Here is a 9,993-nt window from a genome sequence, read left to right as displayed (position 1 = left end):
TCCACTTCAGTATTTGCACCCAGCAGAAATGCCAAAAGGCATGTACAAGAAGTTTCATAGCAAAAAACTAAAAGCAACTTGTATGTTCATCAACAGTAAAATGGATGAAAAAATGATATTGTGTATTCATATAATGAAATACTGTACAGCAATAAAAAAACCAAACTACTGTTACATGAAACAGCATGGATGAATCTCATAGACATGAGATTGAGCAAAAGAAGTTGGACACATACTGTATCATTCCATTTATATGAAGTTCAAGAACAGATGAAACTAATTGATGATGACAGAGGTTCAGAATAGTAGTTACCTTTAGAAGTGGGGGCAGCATTGGCCGGGCGTGGTGGCTCACGCCTATAATCCCAGCACTTCGGGAGGCTGAGGCGGGCGGATCACGAGGTCAGGAGATCGAGACCATCCTGGAGAACACGGTGAAACCCCGTCCCTACTGAAAATACAAAAAAATTAGCAGGGCGTGGTGGCGGGCGCCTGTAGTCCCAGCTTCTAGGGAGGCAGAGGCAGGAGAATGGCTTTAACCCGGGAGGCGGCGGAGCTTGCAGTGAGCAGAGATCAGCGCCACTGCACTCCACTGGGCGCAGAGCGAGACTCCATCTCAAAAAAAAAAAAAAAAAAAAGGAGTGGGCAGCATTGACTAGAAGGGGACCATGAAGGAGCCCTCCATAAGCCTGGAAATGTTTCCATATATTGATCTAGGTGGGTACTGTATACTGGAATACACATATGTACAAACTTTATTTGAAGCTGTATGGCTAAGGTTTGTTTGCTTGCTATACAAAGTCATACTCCATTTGGAATAAAGTAATAAATAAAAATAAAATTATACCCCATTTTCCGGGCAGAGTGGGGAAAAGTGATAAGGGTATAAAGTGAAACTAGGTTGGTCCTGTGCTTGATAAATGTTGAAGTTTTGGGGAATGACAGGTATTATGGAAGGTTCATTGTATTTTTTCATTTAAAATTATTTCCATTTTTTTTTAAACCCCTTTATCCATTCTAATAGGCCCATTTCAAAGCCATTTATTTCGATAAAGCTAAGAGATTTTCTCTCTTCCTTCTTTTGAACTTGCAAAGCATTTTACTTCATCAAGAGAAACTGTCTTAACCAAGCCTCCATTTAATAATTCTCCAAATGAAATACTGTCTCCTTTCTGCTCCCATACTGACCTTGTATATGGACACAAAACACTTTATAAGTATAGGCTACCCTAGTACCCCCCAGCATCTATGCCTACAAATTGAGTGGGCTTCTCAAAGATCAGTGGTATTCCTCATAAACCTGTTCATGTCAGATATCTGTTACTGTATTTTCATAATTTAGTCAAATACTGAGTACAAAAAAAGAACGTTTGTTAAAATATGTGAATTATTTGGAAAGAGTTGGTAAAAGCAATAGTACAACTTTAATGTCCAATTGTGTGTATATAACTCTGAAATATATGAAAATCACTCAATTGTATAGTTTAAAGGAGTGGATTTTATGGTATGTGAATTTTATCTTAATAAAGCTGTTTATAAAAAGTTAAGTTGGTGGGTGAGATACTTACAAAAGGATTGCCAAAACTTTCAAAAAACCAGAAGACCTTTGCATGATTCGGAAAATATCTTAATTTCTCACTCTCTCTCTTAGAAGATGTAAAGAATAACATTGGGTCTGTGGGGTATGCGGAACAAAAAAGAAAATATAAAGAAAGTCGTAGATAATGCTTATGAGCGTGGTTTATGCAGAAAGACAAATGTAGAACTGCAATCAGCAAACCTAGCCAAAGGAAATCTTGGCCCTAATCTACCTTTTGGAGAATAAGTCACATTGATATGTTTTTGATAAAAAAAGTTTTAAAGATTAACATATTATTATTATTCTTACTGGATAATTCCAATATAATAGTTAGACCATGGTTTACTTTCCACTTTTCAGTTATGTGCAGTTGGGAAATATTAATGGAAAATTCCAGAAATGAACAATTCATTAAGTTTTAATCCGCATGCCATTCTAGTAGCGTTACGCAAATCTCAAGCCCATCCAGCTTCATCTCACCCAAGTGTGAATCATCTCTTTGTCCAGCATATTCACACCACATACACTCCTCACCTATTCATCATTAGTCAGCTATTGTGGTTAATGACGGAAAAAACATAGTTTGGTTGATCCTTGAACAACATGAGTTTGAAATGTATGGATTCATTATACCATGTTTTCTTCTGCCTCTGACACCCCTCAGACAGCCACAACAACTCCTTCTCATCCTCCTCCCCTTCCTCCTTAGCCTATTACAACATGAGAAGGTGAGGGTGAAGACTTCTATTATGATCCATTTCTGCCTTAATGAATAAAGTAAATATATTTTCCAGTTTTTGGTGTTTCCTTATGAACATTTTTTCTCTAACTTACTAAGAATACAGATATTAATGTATATATAACGTTTTAACCTAAAAAAAATACATGTTAATCAACTGCTCATGTTATCATTAAGATAAATTTTAGTGGAGTCAAAGGTGTATAATATATATATATATATTTTTTTTTTTTTTTTATTTTTTTGAGACGGAGTCTCGCTCTGTCACCAGGCTGGAGTGCTCAGTGGTGTGATCATCGGACTCACTACAACCTATGCCTCTGGTTGTTCAAGCGATTCTCCTGCCTCAGCCTCCCGAGTAGCTAGGATTACAGTTGGCACCCACCACCACACCTAGCTAATTTTTGTATTTTTAGTAGAAATGGGGTTTCATCTTGTTGGTCAGGCTGGTCTCGAATTCCTGACTTCAGGTAATCCACCTGCCTTGGCCTCCCAAAGTGCTAGGATTACAGGCGTGAGCCACCATGCTGACCATATGTGGATTTTTGACTGTGCAGGTGGACAGGCACCCCTACCCTTCACATTGTTGAAGGGTCAACTGTATATATAGGGTTTAATATTATTTGTAGTTTCAAGTGTCCACTGGGAGTCTTGAACTGTATTCTCCACAGACAATGAGATACTACTACATACATGTGGGCTTATTTGAGATATAATTTATAAACCATACAATTCACCCCTTTAAAGTGTACAATCCAATGATTTTAGTACATTAAGAGTTGTGCAACCATCACCACAATTATATAAATATTTTATCATCCCAAAAGAAATCCCATACGGATTAGCAGTCAATCCCCATTTTACCCCAGTCTCCTTACTTGGAAATGACTAATCTACTTTCTGTCTCTATTGATTTGCCTATAGAGACAAATTGATTTATGACTGGGGCACCATCACCAAAAGAAGAGGAAATGGCTGCAAGCCTTCCCAAAACAACAGATAAGTACCACAGCATGCAACTAAATAAACTGCATCTCATCTTCAGAACAGAGCTTGGGGAGTGAGGGTGGAGGGGGGGTTTCCTGCTTAATTGGAATCAGGTGCTGCAGTATTAATTCATGCTCATCTGATTGGGCTCAATGACCTACCTGTGCCCTAAAACAGTCATGTTCATCTTTTATTCTCTCCATGACTTAGTAGTTTCTTGAGCACAGTGAGTGTTCTGTAAATAGTTTAATTGACTAGAATTTACTCCCCCAGGCCAAACAAATTCTCAACCCATATTGTGTAATTAAAAAGGAGACCTTAGGTAGTGTACTCTTGACTAATAGAATAAACGAAAGTAAAGCTTAGAGTGAATAACTATGGCCACTTAATATTAGTAAAATGTCTACTTACAGTAGAACCAAGGAAGAATTGTCTCAGTGATGACAGAAACCAAGCTCAAATTCCTTGAACACAGAAGGGACTAATTTATTGCTTGATGTCACAGAAAAGTCCAAGGAGAGTTTGACTTCAGGTACAGCAAGATCCAGAGACTCAGGAATCCCTCACTCTTGCTCCCACCCATGGCCCTGCTTTCCTCTGTCAGCATCATTCTCTGGAAGGCTCTCTTTGGGAGTTTCCACCAATAGATTTAGGCTTTCACCCTATGAGATTAGTAACCCTAGGGAAAGGGGCAGATCTCTTTCCTAATAGTTCTAGCAAAAGTCTGGGTTTGATTTGAATTTGGTTGAGCTTAGGTCACATGCTGACCTCTGAAAAACCACTGTGGTTTTAGGAGGAAGGACTATGTCAGTTTCTGAGGCTCCAATTACATACCTACTCCTGAAGCCAGTGGTGGAGTCAGCTCCCTTCTACATCATATGGAGTAAAAGTGGGAAAGAGGTGATTTTCCATAGGAAAACTGGAGTAATGTTACCACAGAAAGAGGTAACAGACACCAGGCCACCATGAAGTATAGACGAGCACTGTAGCAAGCAGCTGAGTGAAATGCATCTCACCTTCGTAACAGAGGCTGGATCCTCCTTTACTGGAATCAGCCTGGTGCTGTATAAATGCACAGGAATCTGACCTACCAGGGCTCAAAACCAAGCTCCGAGCCCAATTGTTGTACAACCTTGGGCCACTTTCCTGACATTTCTGGAATTCAAGTTCCTCATATGTAAAAAGGCGGGGAATGAAAGTTACCACTCAGGGCTATTGTGAAGAGTAAGTGAAATAGATTTCTGAGAGAATGCAGCTAGGATAATCATGTGGTTAATGCTCACAAAACATCCTCTCTTCATTGTTCTTTACCTTTAAAACTTGCTTTTTTTTTTTTTTTAGAAAGAGTCTCACTCTGTTGCCAGGCTGAAGTGCTGTGGTGTGATCTCAGCTCACTGTAACCTCCGCCTTCTGGGTTCAAGCAATTATCGTGCCTCAGCCTCCCGAGTAGCTGGGATTACAGGTACGTGCCACCACGCTCAGCTAATTTTTGTAATTTTAGTAGAGATGGAGTTTCACCATGTTGGCCAGGCTAGTCTTAAACTCCTGACCTCAAGTAATCCGCCAGCCTCAGCCTCCCAAAGTGCTGGGATTACAGGTGTGAGCCACTGCACTTAGCCAAAAAACTTGCTTTTAAAGGAAGTTTTCCAGAACTGGGCTTGTTCCATTCAATAAGTAGATTGAGTTACAACTATACACTTAGCTTCATGTGATGCTGAAGGGACTATGAAGAAGAAAGAAGACAAATTCTGCTTATACTCTGATAGGACGACCTCTGCTATTTTCCTTCTGAAGCTTTGCAGAGAGCAGCGAATTGTAATGAAAGGATGTTTGGAAGTAAAGACTCCACGAGGTATTGAAGTCTCTAGGGGAACCTCATTATAGCATTCCTCTTCCCAGCCTGGATTCTGAACAATTTGAGAAATAAAAAGCAAATGTGAAGCACATGGAGGTCAAAGTATCACCTTTAGAACCAGTAAAGATGAATTGGAATTCCATGCATGGCAGGCCAAGGCAGACGTCATCCTTAGAGGCAGAGTCCCTGGAGGGGAAGAGGAAGGAGATAAAGCTGAAGTAAGCCAGCCAGGGCGTCACTTTGACACCCCAGGGACAGAAAGGTCCAGGAGTATGGTCGGTTGCAACTAGGAACTGGGAAAAGATGTTCCCGCATCACTGATTTTTTCCGCTCCTTAGATACATGACATGGGATGAGTCCATTAATCCCTCTATTCATTACCATCTTTTCTAAACCGAAGGATTTTACTAGATCATCTCTGAGATTTCTTCCGGGTCTACAGTGGTATGATTATATAAATTACTAAGCACATAGTAAACCATCTAAGAGCTCATATGACCTTATTTAGAAAGGAAATTACAAATCTTTTACACTTGAATCTGGAATTGCTTTTGTATGACTTGAATTACACTTCTGTTTCAGAGGCTGACTTTATGAAGATCCTTAGGAAGTTTGAAAGTTAAATAAGATTCTTCTTCTTACCTTTAATCATCACTTTTACATCTCCTTTGAGGCCTGGAATCAAAAGTCACTGACCCATGAAGTGTCTTTCTCTTGCAAGTTGGGCAAATGGATTCACAACAAAATAAAACCCAGCATCACACTGACTGTTCAGGATCTGTTTCTGCTGGGTTGAGTCTCCTGGCCACCAGAATCCCAGAGCTCTCACCCAGGCTGAGATGCAGAAGCCACAAGCACAATGGGGAGAGAGGAAAATAAGAGAAGGAGCCCATGACTTCGAGAAGTGAAATAAAGGAGAACCAATACTCTGTGTCTACTCGTGAGCACCTCGGTATACTCCAGAACTTTCATTTCAGAAAGCTAAATAGGAACCTTTGTCTAGAGATTGGCTCAGATGTTCTCATTAGATCTTAGCTTGAAGTCTCTTCTGCCAGTTCTTCCCTGTTTTTACAGTAAGTCTCATAATGCATGGTCCTGGACCCACAGCCCTGTATCATATGGAAAAATGATGCAGGCCAGGCATGGTGGCTCAAGCCTGTAATCCCAGCACTTTGGGAGGCCGAGGCGGGTGAATCATTTGAGATCAGGAGTTCGAAACCAGCCTGGCCAACATGGTGAAACTCCGTCTCTACTAAAAAAAAATACAAAAATTAGCCAGGCATAGTGGCGAACGCCTGTAGTCCCAGCTACTCAGAAGGCTGAGGCAGAAGAATTGCTTGAACCTGGGAGGCAGAGATTGCAGTGAGCTAAGATCATGCCACTACACTCTAGCCTGAGTGACAGAGCAAGACTGCCTCAAAAATAAATAAATAAAATTAATTAATTAATTAAAAATGATGCTGAACAACAATGAGTTATGTTCAACTCACTGAGAAGTTGTGTTGCCAAGAGTGTGAGTGTGGTTGGAAAGATTAATGAAAGGTGTGTGTTTCGGTTTGTGGCTTTGGTCACTGCTTGCCTCCCTGCCGCTCAAGCTGCCCATTCGATTCAAATTAAGCAGTGTTTCTCAGACTGTGCCTGCCAGCATGTTGTACGTGCAGCTGCTGCCTTCCATCCATCACAGCCTAACTTACCCTGCTCCAAGTTCCAGGTCAGCCTTTCCCGATTGCATTCCTTGTCCCCGTCATGCTTCGAGCTGCCCTCCTTCTGGCTATTCATCACCCAGTGATTGTTGCTGTTAGCTGTCTTTCTCACATGACCAGTCCTGCAAAGTGTGCCAGACAGGAATGCCAGTGGGCTGGCTACATGCCAGGATGTTGCCTGGAATTTGTTAGTGCTCTTAAGCACCATGGATAAATGCCACTGGTGAAACCTGTGTGAAGCCAACTGCAATATCTAAGGACATCTAAGGCCCAGCTCTTTGTCTACGAAGTTAGAAATCATCCTTGAGTCTATGTCTGGGCTGCCATATGAACTAGTGCTTAAATATAATACAGGCTCTTGAGTCAGACTTACAGGGGCCTTCCAGCAATCTGAGAAGTTACTTTAGCTCTGCTCCATTTCATACCTCCAAGGGCCGTTTTGAGGACTGCATGAGTTAATGTATGTAAAGCATGTAGAACAATGCCTGTCGCATTAAAAGCCCTAGGAGTGTTTGCTATTGCTATTTTTTCACTCACTGTGCTTATTGTGCTTAGATTGACCACTTCAGATCATTTATTTATTCCTTTAATCAATATTTACTGAGTGCCTATGATATTCTGGGCATTATGTACAGTGATCCATTTGCTGTACGGTAAGCCTTAGCATGGTCACCTGGAAATCCTTTTGCACTCTTGGTTGTACTTAATATGGAGGCAATAAGACCCCAGAGAAGAAACTGCTGACCAGTGCACCTAGGCATGCAAATCCTTAGGCAGCCTCTCTTGAGGCTGCCATGCTCCCAGAACCGCATAGAAAGAACAGAGGCAGACAGGGGTCAGTGAAAGACACAGAGTGAATTCAAGCAGATGTTCGCCCCTTCCCCTCATCCTCTTCTCTCTGGAACTTTGAGGTATTTCCAGGCAAGGGGGAGGTTGGAGGGAGAATAGGGATAGATGAAGGTAGAGGTATGAAGAAATCTTGCAAATGACTAAGCTTAACTTTATGCCAATGTGGAAAGATAAAAGTTCAAGATGGAATTAAATTGATTTAGAGAAAATCACTAGGGTAAAGCATGTAAAATTGCTGATATCTGACCATTTTGACATGCAAAACATCAAATTGATGTTGTTCAGCCTATAAAAGGTGCAATATTTCATGTACCTCCTAAGTTCATAGAAAACATTCATAGTTGCCACACCTGCTTTAGATTTTTCACTGTCTTAGAAAAGCTCAGATATAAGAAATCTTCATCAGGACTTTCTCTCCTTAAATTGAAAAGTAAAGACAAATTTGGGAACATGGTTACCTGTGTCAGAAATTTGATGAATGATAGCTCAGAAGCCTAGATAACAACTGTCATGTGGAAGTCTTACTTATTCACTCTATAAACCAACATCAACTGACTGGATTTCCTTTCTTTAGTCCGTTTTCTAACTGAATCCTAGTAATACTCCTTCACAAAATAGGTTTATTAAAAAGCTCAGCAATATTAGAGATCTCCAGAAATTTTCAAAGATCAAAGTAAATGGTAGGCTGTATTCCTGCCAATTTCTTCATACTCACTAAATGTTTAGGTATATTTTCATCTGGTTGGCTACAGAGAACAGGCACTTTTTTTTTTTTTTGAAACAGAGTCTCAATCTGTCACCCAGACTAGAGTGCAGTGGCGCGATCTCGGCTCACTGCAAGCTCCCCCTCCTGGGTTCACGCCATTCTTTCGCCTCAGCCTCCCAAGTAGCTGGGACTACAGGTGCCCACCACCACGCCCAGCTAATTTTGTTTTTGTATTTTTAGTAGAGAGGGTTTCACCGTGTTAGCCAGAATCGTCTCGATATCCTGACCTCATGATCCCCACGCTTCAGCCTTCCAAAGTGCTGGGATTACAGGCATGAGCTACCGTGCCCGGTCCAGGCACATTTTTTAAGGGTGACTCTCTGTATCACCAGGATTTTAGACAGTCCATCTAAAATGAATGCCAATGCATGTGTTACACATCTTAAAAACACGTGTATCTAATGTCCAAGCAAATTCTCCACCTAGAAATTTACTCGAAGAAGATAATTAAAGACATACATAAACATTTAGTTGCAATGGTTGTATCAGTCAGAAAATAAATGGCACATTCAAACCAAGATAATTAGAGTGGTGTTAATTCATAAAGATGTGGAGGAGTTGTAGAAAAACTGCAAGGGATGGTGCAGGTGCCCAGGACTAGCAGCAGCAGCAAAGCTGTCACCACCCTTAGGCCCAAAAGAAAGGGACGGGTTCTGAGAACTGGGAAGGAAGTGTTGTATAGAGTTGGCCACCTTGAGAAGAGTGCTCTTCGGTCGAGAAGTACAGCCAGTTCTAGGAGCCCTCACAACAAAGGAACCAGGGGACTGACACTCTGATCTCACCCTCGTCCGTCCAATCTCCTGCTGGGGAGAGATGTTGTCTGAAGCTGACCGGAAGCCAGAGGGCAAAGGAACTAGTTAATGTAATCCCTGAAGAAGAGTAGAGCCGAGAGAAAAATGGAAAAGGGTAGAAAGTGGATTTGGAGGAATGAACAAGAGAGATCTGGCATAAAGATGTTCATTGAGGCACTGTTTATGATAACATAACATTGGAAATAATCTAAGTGTCCCAAACTGGAAGGAAATATAAACAATTTAAGGTATATACGCCAAGTGAAGTGCTATGTAATCCACTTGAAAAATGAAAAGCAGAAGATAGCTAGCTGATCACTAATGATATTTTGTTTAAAAGTGAAAAGGCAAAACGCCAATAAAACGATCATATTGATTTGGTAGCAATAATGGGCTTTAATTTTCAAAAATAAATGTTTTTTACTAGTCTTACCATTCATTACGCTGTTATAAGTCTGTAACATCCAGTATACAACCGTAATTTGAAATCCAAACAAATCCTCAATACATGGAAAATCACACTTGAATGTTCTACTTTAATATCCTAAGCAATATAGAATTACATACACAATAACAAGAGAAAACACTTCTTTAGTCCTGCCTTAAATTAAGAGGAGACACACAAATACATGTGTTACTTTTCAATTATGTCAAAAAACAATACAAATCTGTCGGTTAGGTATATCTCTGTTCACTGAATAATACCTGATTCACCTTCTTTCCC

Source organism: Rhinopithecus bieti, unplaced genomic scaffold, assembly GCF_001698545.2.
Source record: "Rhinopithecus bieti isolate Rb0 unplaced genomic scaffold, ASM169854v2 scaffold_7985, whole genome shotgun sequence".
NCBI lineage: Eukaryota > Metazoa > Chordata > Mammalia > Primates > Cercopithecidae > Rhinopithecus > Rhinopithecus bieti.
This window is presented reverse-complemented; position numbering follows the sequence as displayed.